Genomic DNA, 13,520 nt, shown 5'->3' with positions numbered 1-13,520 from the left:
TCTAATGATGCTACGTAGCAATGAGTTCAATATATTTTTGGGGAGCTGCAAGACTGCATCCAGGACAGCCTAGAGATATCCTAGCTATCCCGAGTACCCTGTTACATGGAGCTGAAGAGCTCAAACCATTTCTGATACATTACCTTATTCCACTATGGGTGAAATACTCATAAGTTTAAGCAAAGTTTACTCACAACTTTTCAATCAGTTTGTTTTAAGAAAGCATCTAGGAAATCATTTGAGGCTATGCAGTAATAGGAACTGTTGTTAACATTATGGTCCAGGTATTAAAAGGTTTTCAGACCCTTATTTCCCGTGGTAAATTGTCAGAATTCTGCCAAAAATTGTGCTCAACTGACCTGATCTACTTAAAAGCTTAAGGACATGTCTACACTGCAGTGATTAATGCTCACAGCTTAATTTTAACCTGGCAATGAGTGGTACTGCTAGCAGGCAGATCTAGTAACACAGCAAATCCACACCCATGTATTTGCCCAGCTTCCAGGCGAGTTGTGTGGTTCAGCAGGCCACACTGCTGTAGGCAATACTGGAGCCAGCTAACTTTAGTCACTGCACTTATATTCGTTGCCCTCATACTCTACAGAGGTGTTGGCATCTAGGAGTCCAAGTTTCACAGACTACATCACTTGCCCTCAAACCAAGGGGCAAAAAAAATGATTGTCCAGCTCACTCATCTTCTTAAATAGATGGTCATCTTGAAACCTTCCCCCTAAGAATGGCCTGGATGTGCCAGTCCTAAATCAAGTTTGGGAACTGCTAGGGTCAGTGCGAGTCGACACAAGTCAAAACTGTGCCAACAGTTGTGCTCAACATAGCAGAAACCACTGAGTTCCTGTGCTTGTACCTCAGCACTATTTAATATACCAATATAGACCTTGAAACCAATGACATTTATGTTCCTCAGTCACCAAGATGCTTTGCAAAATTTCGGTCTGAATCAAAATGAAGGTTTCTGCATCTGACCCAAGCCCTGTGGTCTCCTAGATATATAATTTAGGAAGGTGCTTATCAAACATTATTTCGACATACACTTTCTCTACAGATTTAACGCTTAGGTTATGAAAAGTACTTTAGAAGAGAAACACAGTAGAGGAAAATGACCTTTTTTTCTTTAGTGGCAACAACTGCCATGCAAGGGAATAAATCCCCACCTCTGTTTTCCCCTTGGCTTTGTGCCACCCATAAAACAACACTGTTTCAGTAACGTGGGAGCACTAGACAGTAAATCCATACAACATAGACCTTCAGAGCATTTTGCTCCCAGTCACTTCAGTCCAGAGACGGCAACAAAACTGTCCCTGTGTCCTAGGCAGGTCATGCCTAGCTCGCTTTACCAAAGGCAGGAGTCCGCACCAGATTCACCCTCTTAATTTTCAGCACCTACAGTGAAACGCGTCCACACGCGTACTCATTTTGCAGTCTGTGGAGATCTGGACTTCATTTGATTGCCTGAAAAGATGCCTAATAATTTTGGAGATACCCTAAGAATATTTCAATGCTTTCCAGCTGTTCTTCATGTATGTCCTATGTCATACCTGCCCATCACATGTGGGTGTCCCTATGGTTCCTCAGTTGATGCCAGATGTTGGCAAACAAAGCCACCCTTCTGGCTTGCCAACTGAACGCATCTCTAGTCTTCACCGACTGTGTCAATTTGGGTTTTAAATCTGGAGCTGAATCCCACCCCTCATTTACTCCCTGCAGCTGTCCCCAGCCCCACAGCACACGCCTGTCCCATGGGGTCCTACAGCCAGCGTCAGCTCCCTCAGCACGGCGTGAGCCAGGATTAAGTTACGAGCACACACTTGCAAGGACACATGAGAAGAAATAATGCAGGCTAGTCATGCAAATGTGGGGCTAAGGTTCAGGAAAACTTCTAGCCTGGATGGGGGTCAAGGGCACTGTTTTAACCCCTGTTAAAAAAATAAATCATCCTTCAAATGGTTTTCTGCACCCAGACCCTGCCTGAAGGTAAAATTATTAAATTGCTTAAGGATAAGTCTAATTCTTCCTGACTTCCATCAGTCTAGTGTTGATGAGAGAGTGCATGAAGTGAATTTTGTAGCTAAATATTTGCCTTACCAAGGCAGCAAGGTGGATGTCTCCATAGGGAATACGGAGTTTATGTTGCTGGTGTTTTCTTTGTTAATGAATAGCCCTGATGGAGAAAAGGGAAAGCCCAAAGAAAGCAGAGGAATCCTGAGGTTGCACAGGTTAATACTGCTCCCAGCTCTGGGTACTGAAAGAAAATTGGAGGGAAAAAAAAAAAAAAAGAGAGAAGAAAAAACCCTCCTAATTTAAATATTTTTCAGAGAACAAAATGTACCAGCCCCCTGACAAACCGCACGCACATGGAAAGGGGCCATGCAGTGGGTTGGAAAAATGCTGCTTTTGTCCTGTTTGGAAGCCACCCCACCGCCCGGGGTCTCCTGCAGCTGTCCCCTTGCCCAGGCTCCCAGGTACAGCTGGGGGCTCGGGGCAGCTCTCTGAAAGTGATGCCTGAGTGACAACCAGCAGGTGACCTCCCTTCAATGAACAAAGGAGGCATCTCTCCTCCCTCCCTCCCTCCAGCTTTTCATTATTTTTTTTTTTTCTTAAGAGGGAGAAGGGGGAAAAATGGGGAGAGAGGAAGCAGCAGGGAGAAAACAGCTGTATGAAAAGCGAGCTTCAAACACGTGTTGCTGCGGCTCAGGGTGGGCAAACACCCACCCCTGAGCTTCACAGGACTTTCCTCCATACCCTGGTCCAAACTCATGAGCTGAACTTCATGTGGACCAGGGTCCTGATCCCAAAACAAGCCATGAAGCATTTGGATAGGAACCTAAGTTAGCTCCTGCTGCTTAGCCCCATCCTTAAGCCCCACTGACTTATCCTGTAGTGAGAAATACATTCACTGGTGGTCCATACAACCACCCAGCAGCTGGGGCATCACACGGACCCTGTGCAGGGACCAGTTCTCAGCCAAAATCAATGCACCCAAAGCCATCTAAGGAGGAAAGCAGACTGAACCTGAGCTCTCCTGTGCTGGTGTCCTAAGCAGCATCACCCTCCTGTCTCTCCATGTGGTGGCTGGCACCAGTGCCCCTCTCTAATCTGTCTGATTCCCCTCACAGGTGAGGCGCAGCAAAGCCGAGTGGGTTACGTGGTCAGGAGCTATGCTCTGCTCTGGCTGGTCAAACGGAACCAAGCCCGTCTTCCTCGGAGGTTTGGTCCCCTTCAACCAGCTATAGCAGTGTTGAAAACATCCAGCCGGGAAGGTGTGCCTCCTCCTTCTCAGCTCGACCCCACCAGCCTGGCCTCCTGAACGGATCTGCTTCCCCTCCGAACAGCTCTGGAAAGAACAGCTCTTCTTTCCTTCCTTCCTTCCTTCCTTCCTTTCTTTCTTTCTTTCTTTTTCTTTCTTTCTTTCTTTCTTTCTTTCTTTCTTTCTTTCTTTCTTTCTTTCTTTCTTTCTCTTTCTTTTTCTTTCTCTTTCTTTCTCTTTCTTTCTTTCTTTCTTTCTTTCTTTCTTTCTTTCTTTCTTCTTTTCCTTCCTTCCTTCCTTCCTTCCTACCTTCCTTCCTTCCTTTCTTTCTTTCTTTTTCTTTTTCTTTCTTTTTCTTTCTTTCTTTCTTTCTTTCTTTCTTTCTTTCTTTCTCTTTCTTTCTTTCTTTCTTTCTTTCTTTCTTTCTTTCTTTCTTCTTTTCCTTCCTTCCTTCCTTCCTTTCTTCCTTCCTTCCTTCCTTCCTTCCTTCCTTCCCTTTTTATTCCCATGTGGATTCCTTTTGTTTTCCAGTTTACCCTTTCAGAGTTGTTAAGACTCTTGATTTTTTGTTTGATTGTTTTCTCTTTAATCATTTTTAATTGGTTGCACTATGTGCGGAAGGGGATTCTCTCAGCATCTCAAAGATCATGGATTTCACAAGTAAATAATTTAAGAAATAGTTCTGTTTGTTTTGTTTTAAATTAAAAATAAAAATTAAAATTAAAAAGATATACTACTTCTTTTTTGTCTTTTTTTTCCCCTGAAAGAAATCCAGGATCAAAAGGATTAAAAAATATATATATATATTTTCATTACATTCTAAATTATCTTAGAAAAAGAAATAAAAATGCTTTAGTTTGTTTTGTTTTGCAGTGAATCTGTGAGTCATTTCAGTTCCCCCAGAAATCTTTCAGAAAGCAAAAAATAGCATCACAAATCGACCTGAATGTGGTTCAGCATTCTTCGCCCTGCCGTAAGCACGGCAGGACAATATCTCACTTGCTTCTCCACTGTGTATGAGACTAGAGCATAGCATTCAGCCGTGGCACCACAGGGACAGAGGGTGCTGTAGTCTACAGCATTTTCACACATGTCATAGGCATGATGTGACTGTCAGCACATCTCATTTTGCTTCATCCCTGTCACTGTGTTTTTTTTCCACTGACTTAAGTGAAAAGACTCTTCCACTGCCTTTTTTTTTTTTTTTGGCCAAAAAATTATGACATAACCGGGAGCAATGATGAGTAAATTCAAAAAAAAAAAAAATTCTTAGAAATTAGCAGGTTCCTTTGCATTCAGAAAGTGCAAAAGTGACCCATTTCTGATTACTGCACTCTGAAAAATCCAAACCTTTTTAGAAACAGCCTTTAGCAATTCTCTGTGAAATGAATTCCCTGTTCACAGTAAAGGAAAACATGGGGCAAATCCACCTTGAAAAGATTCTACAAAATATTCATGGGTGTAAAATAAAACACAATTTTATAGGGCATTAATTGTGACAACTGAAAATTTTCATGAAGCATTGCATTCATGCCAAAAAGTCATTTTTTAAATGAAATATATACGTGTGCATATCCACATGGAAAAATTCATAACAGAGGACTTTTGTAAGCCTCTTGTAATCCACTTCAGAGCCTTCAAAACCATACACGTAGCAGCCAAAAGCTCCCAAGCATCATTGCCAAGGAGGTTGCAATGGTGGGACCACTTTCAGTGCCTGCTTTCCAGAGGGAAGAACGTCACCATCCTCCTTTTCTGCTCATGATTTTGCCAAGGTGAGAGGGACCAAGACCCACAAGGGACTCTTGACCAACCATCATCTATCTGTGCTTGCCTCAATCATGTTCTGAAACCCAGTTTAAAACATCCTTTTCTCTCCCTTGGGGGAAGAAAGTTTGCCTGCATGCCTGCAGAGAGCTTCTGTCAATCTCTCACTAAAAAGAAAGAAAGAAAATAAGAAAAACAAGCAATCACCCCACCATCTGATAAATATTTCACTTTGCCTGATGTAACTTTATATGGTAAAGCCTTGCTTGAATCCTGTGCACACAGACTTCAGATTGGGATGATGAGACATCTGAGTACTTTGCCTGCTAGTCTCCTTCTGCTTGTCTAGCATAAATCGCTTATCAGTCATCAGCTTCTCTGCACCACAAAGCTTGATGATGTCTGGCATCTTCTGCATTGCTGCATTAAGGGCTGAATCCCATCTCCCAAGCATCAGGGGAATCCGCAGCAGGGATATTTCTCCGCAAGGATGTGCAAAGGGGTTTTCCAGGCTTTGCAGTGGGGTAGGAGCCAGCAAAAAGATTTCTCTCCTTTGCTGGAAGTATAGGCACATTTCAATTTAATATTTCAGTCTTCATAGTAATGGAAAGCAAATGAAAACACCCCAAAAATGAGAGTAAATCCAGCTATTGTGGAAGAGCGTTTAGCAAATCCTTAACTGATTATTTTAAGGGAAAGCAGAGTTTTCCTATAGTTGTGCATACAGCTCCTGTGTATTTATACACCCTTCTCAAAGCTCAGCACATTGCCTGTACAGGTAATAGGAAGAGCAATCAGAAAATCCACCTCTAATCCCCTATAACTTTTTTTTCTCTCTTCCAAAACTTCATTGCTTCTATCTCATTTGGCCTGTTCCCTCTAATGCAATGGCTTTCTTTGTTCCTGATTGTGTATGTCTTATATCAAGATTTAATATATCTAAAGAGACTTAATTTCTAGTATTGGTACTTTTAAAGGGTGCAGATCTTCTGTGGTGAACATTAGATGCAAAGATTCAGTTCCCGGACTGCTATCATGATAATCATATGGTCATAATTACGTGAACAAATTCTTTAGCCCACAGAGGATACTTCATCAGTTTTTCTGCCTGTGTGGTAGTACAATGGATAAAATGGATATTTGAATCCTGTGCCAAGGAACTCTGTCCAAATAAATGCACGATCAGCCTGTACAACCACGCATGCTATTACAGCTTACAAAGAAAGTGAAAATATTGCACAAATACAGCTTATGATGTTTATGAAACTGAAAATTGTATTTAGGATTCTAGTTTGGTATCAGTCATTCATACTTGGTACAGTTTGGCTTGTTTACTTCAGGTTGTGGCCCTTATTACCTATTTTTCTCCATAGTCTTAATTCAAAATTCTCACTTGGTTGATTTCAAACGAGAGTGTCTCATGCCCTGTCCTCCCCAAACATTTTAACCATTGCCTGTAATCCATCACTGCTTCCCAAAGCTTCAGTGGAGGAGAAATTTCTTATTTCCCAGAGAAGCCACCAGGAAGCAAAGACCAAAATATTTTTTTCCTAGTCCATTTTTGGTCCATGTGAGACTTCTCTGCTGCCTCACAACTTCTTCTACCAAATTAGAAAGGCCCATTAGCAACGAGGAAGGTTTAAAAGTAACATTTCTGAGAACTGTGGCCACAGCTAGGAGTCTTATTAAATGCAGCTACAAATAAATCTCCACTCTGGCAGAACTGCTTGAAATAGCTTTTGCAACTAAATTATCTGATGAAACAAATTATCTGATCAAGCCTCTTGCACGCAAAAAAAAAAAAAAAAAATTTACATCTTTTCCATTTGTGACTATCTGGCATGGATATGGTTTGGATGAACTACTATCAGTTAAGGTTTTGTCCACCTCTTCTCATGTTGATATGGTATTGACACTGGTTCCTTAAAGCCCACTCCTCCCTTACTGGTTGAGGGAGAGTTTGGCCACAGAAATATTAAAAGAACCACAAGAGTCAAAGACCTGACTCATGTGATGCCTGCTACAGTCACTGTGGGATCCTGAGACATGCACAAGTCCTGCAGTGGGTGGGAGCACGAGACACGGCTGATCTGGTGCTGTGGGTGGGTGGTTTAAGGGAATGGACTGTACAAACAAGGTTGATCATATTATCTCACTCGCCCAAAGTCAGAGAGTAAACTGTAGTACTCTTGTCTTCACCCAGACATCTTTATTCTCACCCAGGATGAGGTGATCTGACCATTGGTTATATCCTGGGAACCACAGACTCTTCATTCCTGCAAACCTTTGCTTCTTCCCTGTGGCCCAGGGTCATGCCCATTTGGATGGTCACATCTACTTTGGGCTCAAAGACATCTGAAGAGAGAAAAGTCCCAGATTCTTGCTGTTTGCCAGGTTTTGATACTGGCTTTCTCATCCCTTTATCCATTTTGTAGCTAACTTACTAGCTGTCATAGCATCATAGAATCACAGAATGGTTTGGGTTGGAAGGGACCTTAAAGAGTTCCAACCCCCCTGCCATGGGCAGGGACACCTCCCACTAGACCATTTTGCTCAAAGCCCCATCCAGCCTGGTCTTGAACACCCCCAGCGATGGGGCATCCACAACTTCTCTGGGCAACCTGTGCAAGTGCTTCACCACCCTCATAGTAAAGAATTTATTCCTTAAATGTAACCTAAACCTGCCCTTTTTTAGTTTAAAGCCATTACCCTTTGTCCTTTCACTTCACTCCCTGACAAGTCCCTCCCCAGCTTTTTCTGTAGGCCCCTTTAGGTATTAGAAGGCTGCTGTAAGATCTCCCCAGAGCCTTCTCTTCCCCAGGCTGAACAACTCCCTCAGCCTGTCTTCATAGGAGAGGTGCTCCAGCCCCTTGATCATATTTGTGGCCCTCCTCTGGACATGTTCTAATAATTCCATGTCCTTCTTGTTCTGGAGGCCTCAGAGCTTCCTGTTTCTTGCCTATTCTTTGCAGAGGAAAATTAAGAGAGGGAGACCTGCAAACCGGCAGTGGAGAATGGATTATGGCCTTCAGCATCAGCGGAGAAGCTGTTGTAGAAGGAGTAAATGATCGTGCAGGACTGCACATTGGTTGAAATACAGACCAAGCTGGGTTCAGCATCGTCAGTTCATCCACCTATTCAGTTTGCCCCTGTCACCATGTCACCACCACAAAAAGGAGCAAGCTTGGTTAAGAGACATCATTTGGGTCAAGATAGGGCTGTGGGCTTCTGTCACCCACCCACTGTCCTCTACCCCACCACTGCGAGAGCGCACGTCTCAGAGGCAGAGACATTCAGCAGTGGTTATTCTCTGAAACCTCTGCCTGGGATAGTTCTGGAAACTGCACTGCAGTGTGGTCAATATTTGCATATGTTTGGGAAAATGATTAATCTCCTTTTCTTATGAAAAAAAAAAAAAAAGAGTCAACTCAAACCCTATCTAGGTGGAAGGGCCTGAAAATTAGGAACCCTACTGCATATTTGCAACTTGCATCAAAACCACACTGAGTCACTTCTCTAATTCTTTTTTGAATTATGACACTTTCTTGCACACCAAATGTCATGGGCAGGAGTCATTTCTCTGTGAGAAAAAGAAAAAATGGAGCTTGATTTTTTTTTAAATGAGATTATGAATGACACAAGTTCTTTAGATTTTAGCCAGTGGCAGGCAAATGGCCAGCGAGGAATTGATATTAATACTGCAGCCTGTCTTATCAAACCTGCCTGGCAGCCCTTAATATAAGCCCTGGTATACAGGTACATGAGTGCATGGGTGATAAAACTAGTTTTCTGAAGAGACCTGATTTGGTTTGAAAGCAGTGGGTGGTGGAGGACAAGCTGGTGGCCAAGCAGCTGCTGGCTAAAGGCTGGCGTTTTAGCACGTAGCACCAACCTCTTAACGCTCCCCATGCATGAGTCCCTTTCCTAGAATGATGCAGGTCTTGAATGGCCCCATACCTCTGCCAAAACCATGAGCAGGGGGAGGAAAGTCCCCACACTGCTTTCATGGGCACGCTGTGCTCAATAACCATTCTGTGATTTTGTGATGTTGTGTGTGGCCATGATGCTTCCTGCTCCACCAAGTGGATCCCAAACCTCACTGTCATTGGCACGGCCCAGGGTGACACTGAGTGCCTCTTGTAGATGTGAACTGAGATCTCAGGGAGACTGCTCCTGTCCAACAATGTTCCCTCATCCTTCCTCCACTTCAATCCCCATCCAGTCCCAGATTTCAGGGACAGATGCTCATTTCTGTTGAGCTTTCTCTACCCTCCTCCATTGAGCCCTTCCATCTTCCCAAAGGTCTAAGCCTCATTGTAAGTGTATGTAGGACAGTGCTTGCTCCTTCACAATATCTGGTCAAGGACCTTTTCCAATGCAACAAAGGGAAAATAAGAAAGGGAAGAAGTGATGGGAACCAGACTGGATCAGTTGTACTAATTGATAAGGAAAGGGACACAAAGTGGGAATGTTGGTTCAAGCAAAGTTGCCTGAGTGAGGATATCTGGATCAGAATGATTAGAAGTAAAGGGGGAACAATAAGCAAAATGATGAGACGCTGACTTGACAAAACAAAACTGGAGACAATGGCAAGAAGAAAACCTCCCAGTCATGCGGGTTGATGAGCTATTAAATTACAGTTACCGCTTTGAGGAAAATCAAACCGGACTTTGCAGCTGATAAGATGTGAACCGAGGGTCCCTGGGCAGGAAGACAGCAGAAACCACAGAGCCCTGCAAAGCCATGGGGTGTGCAGGGGAAGGGGGAGCAGGAGGAACCAACAGGGGATAGGGAGAAAAGGCTATAAAAGGGCCGGTTGTGTGTAAATTGGGGCCGGTCAGTACGCTTGTCTGGCCGAGCCCTGTGCCTGATGACTGCACTCTGTCCAATCTTCTTATATTTCCTCATTAAATATTTTAACTCTCTCTGCTTATTTGTACTGCCTCTCACGTGTATGTGTGTACTGAAAGACTGCGTGCCAGGACTGGTGAGACCTGGGGGTGTGCGTGAGTGAATTTAGGGCCGACTGCCAGAGTCAGGCCGAGGGTGCAGGCTATGTGGTTACTGCGGTGCCAGCTGCTGGAGTCAGAGGGGTCCTGCCATCAGGTCCTGGATCCAGCAGGGCCTGCTACCCCCCACCATGGGGCAGGAGCGGTGTGTGCCCCCAAACCAGCTGCTGGGGGACCGGCGTGAGGGAGGCGAGGGCGGGCTCCACACTGGCGGCTGGAGCGGGGTCGTGGTCACTGAGTTTCTGTGTGTGTCCCACGACGGGTGTGTGGGGTGTGGGTGTATTCACTGGAGAGTTCTCCAGTTTGGCTATGGTAAGGCTAAATTTCATCTTCATAAGGTGTTTAGGAGCTTGAAAAGAGGAATTTCAGCACCCAGTATTCTGATATCTCCTCTTTTGCATCAACCAGGAGAGTATAAATGAATGTATGGATGACTCTGTGCACTGTTGCACTCCCCATTTGCTGTCTTGTTGAAGATGGTACACAAACATAAACCCACAGCCTGTGCCCACAAATGAGAAACTTCTATTTGCAACTTTAAAACTTTAAAAAATGTTAAAACAACACAAGAAGAATTCACCTTTTTTTTTGTTTCCTGTCCAGCATGTGCTGCAAAGAACTGACCCTCAAATTTTTTTTATTTTTTTTTTTTTGTGAAATGTTTGCCACATATTTTCAGTTTTGGAATGAGTGTTCAAATGCATCTAGACCTAATTTACTGCAAAATAAGTTAGAGAAGCAGCTGTAGCTGGAGATTAAAAAAAAAAAAAAAAAAGCTGACAAATCTGCAGCTGGCAACTGGTTTTGAGATAACGAAAAATACACCAATGGCCTCCCAACAAACTTCAGAATTTATTTCACTTCAGATAAATTTTAATTACAATGGTCCCAAGAAGGATGAAGAAAGATTATCCAAAGAGTAGGTTACAGACTGCCTGGAAGTGGGGACTGCCTGGGAACGTGTGGTCCTCAGCAAGCAGGTGAATTTCTCAGTGGTGCAGTTGTGAAGAGGTGGTATGTACCAGCTCCCTGCCTCTCAGATCGTCTGCGAGCACCAGGAAATTAAAGCCCTGCATGGAAGATTTTGTTGGGCTTGGAGGACCACACTGCAAGAGAGGGGTGGGTCAAGCCTAGATCCTCCTATGCAGAGAAAAAAAAAAAAAAAGATGATCAAAGATCCTCAAAGCCTGGCCCAAGAGGGAATGGCAAAAGCACAACTTGTCCCTGTACACTCTGGGGATGGGAAATAAATGTCTCAGCCTGCAGCATCTGAAATCTGAGGTAACTGAGGTGGACATTTGGGAAGTGTTTTTTAAAGGGGTGGTGCTGAGGATGTGGAGGGCAGAGCGCTGGAGTGCTGTGGGGCAGCAGGAGGGACCTTGACCCCTTCTCCCCCTGCTTGCTGCTGTACATTAGGGCCAAGGTGTGGGCGAGACACAGGATGCGAGCAGATAACACAGCAAACAGAGAATTTCAAAATGAGTTAATTGTTTGTATAAACCATTCTGCCAGCTTGAATATGAGCCAGTTTCTGCTTAAAAGGTTTCTTATTCTTTTTTTTTTAACACGTACAGTTTATAATTGGGTGTGAACCGTATTGCCACAGGATGTCTTAGAGGCCATGAAAATAAAGCACTGACAGAGAGATTAGATTTTTAATTGATAACAAATCTATTTGGTCATTTACATCACTGATAACCACAAAAACAAATACGTGAGAGGACACATGAAATCAAGTGATCGAGGGAGACCTTTACCACCTCTGGGGACCTGGGATCAGCCAGATTCCCTCTCATTAGGCAGTCACTGCATTTTTCAGACCTTCTTTTTGTGCTTTCTGTGTCAGTTAGGTTTGGAGAGGGTTCCTAGGTGGACTCTTGCCAATGTCTCACAAAGGTTTTTTTTCCTTTTAAAGCTGTTTTCCCCAACTTGCCATAGCTCCACTATCACTGAATCCCTCTGTTGGTTCCTCTTGTTACACATCAATGCTGGTCTTGCAGTTCAAGACTTGGTCCCACCTACTAACTACCTTTGGTAGATGTTCCACCTTTATCAAGATTTCAGATCCATTGCACACTTGTTAGGTTTTCGGCCCACCCGTTTCATGCTTTCAACCTCAAAGTCCAACCCTTTTTGAAGACCTGTCCATAAACAACCTCACAGGCATCCCATTTCATTCTCCTTCAGTCCTCCAAAATCTCATGCTCAGCACATTTCCTGATGTTTCTTCTCCTGAAGCCAAGCCTCCCAGATGAAGAACCATGATTTTTTTTCCTTCTCTTTGCTGTAGCTCAGGGCCCTGATAAGTGAGGGAGGGTACAGTTTCACGGTAGAGTTAAGCTGATCTAAAAGCTAAATGCCACACAAAAAAAGGACACCTTTCTCTGCCCAGCCCCATATTGCTTCTTTCATCTCCATCTTGGCATCCCCTGAGGGAACCCTCATCCCCAGGAGATCCAAAGCTACCAGAGGAAAAGCAAGTTATATTCTCAATAAACTATATGCAGACAAAGAAATACAGTGTTGGCCAGGAAATACTGTCCCTTCCATTAGGCATTACTTGCTAATTTGGCCCTGCTTTGCAGTGAACCTTTGGGCACTACAATAACTCTAATAGTAATATTGCTGCTGATCAGGAGCTGGCTATGCGGAGCAGTTAGAGCCCTTCTTCACTTACTTGAACAACTCTGCAGTTATGTATTAATCATCTATTAATTACTACAGAGCAGGCTTCTCATTAAGTCCAGCTCACATTACCTGGAAGCCCTCTCTTTCCCCTGTCCCTCCAAACATCAATCCAAAACCAAAGTGAGTGGTCTGTTGCCTTCGAGTCGAGTCCAGTCCTTGAATACCGAGTATCTATTAGATCATGCAACAAATATACCAACCACTGATGGCAACCACAGCTGATGAAGAATTCTGATATTCATTTAGATGTGCTTGAAGAATTTAGGTGTTTAATACAGGGAAAAAAAAAAAAAGTTATTTTATCTTTTTCTGACAAGTCTCCTGTGAAGATCAAGGAGAGGGACCAAGGCGCAGTGATTTAACCAGTTTGGAGGGGACCTCTGGCTGTCTCTGAACCAACTGTCCACTCGCAGCAAGAATGCAATTAATTTAAACCGAAATTCAACTTCAGTGTTGAATCAGGGTGCTCAGGGCTTTGGTCCATCAGGTTCTGAGTTTTTCTCTGAAACTCACTGGCCTCAGACACAGCCTAACCGTTGATCTCCAAGAACTTCCCTCCACAATGCACAGTGGGTCACGCAGTGCTTGTATTAAGAGGAGGAGCGTTGCCTTGACTTACAGGGATTTGTAAGAATATGTACGCAAGATGTGTACCTGTAAATACACTCTCCATCAGGAAAAAAAAAAAAAAAAAGTAAATATTTTTGTACATGTAAATAGAAAAACTCCTTATTTTCCAAAAGAAGCATAAAATTAACTGATTGTGATTGGAAAAAAAAAAAAAGTATTAA

This window comes from Cygnus atratus, chromosome 3 (assembly GCF_013377495.2).
Source record: "Cygnus atratus isolate AKBS03 ecotype Queensland, Australia chromosome 3, CAtr_DNAZoo_HiC_assembly, whole genome shotgun sequence".
Taxonomy (NCBI): domain Eukaryota; kingdom Metazoa; phylum Chordata; class Aves; order Anseriformes; family Anatidae; genus Cygnus; species Cygnus atratus.
Note: the sequence above shows the minus strand (reverse complement) of the source record.